The 1,588-nt window shown below is 41.0% G+C and overlaps 1 pseudogene; it reads left to right on the forward strand.

Annotated features, from left to right (window-relative positions):
- The first annotated feature begins 239 nt into the window (after positions 1–239).
- Positions 240–708, forward strand: LOC116200509 (annotated as a pseudogene).
- Positions 709–1,588: the final 880 nt, after the last annotated feature.

Genomic DNA, 1,588 nt, shown 5'->3' on the forward strand with positions numbered 1-1,588 from the left:
GAGGGTCAGGCTGTGAGGATGATTGTCGAGATTCATTTTGGAGCTGCCAGATATAGTCCAAGCATACCACAGCCTGCAATAGAAATTTGTGTCCCAAATCCCAAGGTAGATGTAAAGTACAGTCAATGCCCGAGATGAGTTTTTTCCATTATTTTATAGAAACCTGTGGGAGATTAGAGATCCAGATGGGTCAATCAAGAAGAGACCAAAGGATATTGGCAAAGGGGCAGTGAAGGAAATATGGTCGACTCCCACGTTGCCCGTTCTACTTCTCATTCCCTTGATCCCAATCTCTCTCGCCGTTTCCAAGCTCTCAAATCTCATCCCTCCGCTCCATCCCTCTCGCGACCAAAACCCTCACCTCCTCCGCCTCAAGTTGACAACAAGCTGAAGGCCGTCCTGGGCAATGATCTCTCTGCTCGATTCGCTGCTCTTAGAGGTTCCCTTCATCCTTCCTCGTCCTCATCATCTTCTCCTTTTGTGGCTTCCGAGAATCTGGTCCCCTTAGGGATATCGCTCGCTTGCGACGGCCGAGATAGAGACCCTAGCTGCTCGAACCCTAACGATGAGGAGGATGAAGTCGAGAAGATCATCTAATGGGCCAAGGACATTGCACGTCTCAATCCCTTTCCTCCGTTTTATGAAATGCCTCATGACGATGACGAGGATGAGGATAACGACCTTGAAATAGCGCAGGGACTAATTTGATGTAACAATTTGCACCATTTAACACCGTTAGGGACCATACTTAACGGCAAAGCCAAATTGATGTGGTAGGGAACCAAATTGATGTCGCATTGGGACCTGATCGATGCAACCACCCCACACAAGAACCAAATTGATGCAACTGTAGTACTAACTGATGTAACTGTGCAAAGTCAAGGATTAAATTGATGTAACCGTGCAAAGTAGATTATCAAATTGATGTAACTGAAAAATTAAGGACGAAATTGATGCAAAAGCGCAAAGTCATGGATGAAATTGATGCAAAGTGCAAAGTCGGGGACGAAATTGATACAACTTGCGAAAGTCGGAGACAAAATTACCTATTTACTCTTTTAAAATAGGGAAAGTACTTCGTGTGGCACAGTCTCTAAAATTTGTACTATATATAGTACAAAATTTGAGGTTTTGTGTCAAATGTGGCACATCGTAACTAAAACCATAAAAAATTTAAAATGATCTCTTGGCATACACGTGGAAGAAATGTGAGACTCGTTCAACTTCTCAATGCCCATCTAAATGTAACAAACCAATGAGCTAATTTTAGACTTTTCCTTCTCTTCACTCATACCTTCATTTCATGAGTTCTTGGTAAGCCTCATTTACCAAGCTATGTTTAGGAAAGAAAAAATCAGGCCAAAAAGTTGATAAAATTGAGTTCGAAAAGATAGTCTTAAACTCAATTTTTTTTCACATAATCCAAAATTTCGAGATAAAATATCTATCAAATGGCTAAACGGAAACAGAGAACATAAAATCCTATAACTTCGTTATGACCTTGAGACACTGAAGATATGAAAATATTAGGCCAAAACTAACCTTATGAAAATTTGCTATTAATTGAGCCTGTTAAGTCCACTAAAAG

This window comes from Punica granatum, chromosome 3, assembly GCF_007655135.1.
Source record: "Punica granatum isolate Tunisia-2019 chromosome 3, ASM765513v2, whole genome shotgun sequence".
Taxonomy (NCBI): domain Eukaryota; kingdom Viridiplantae; phylum Streptophyta; class Magnoliopsida; order Myrtales; family Lythraceae; genus Punica; species Punica granatum.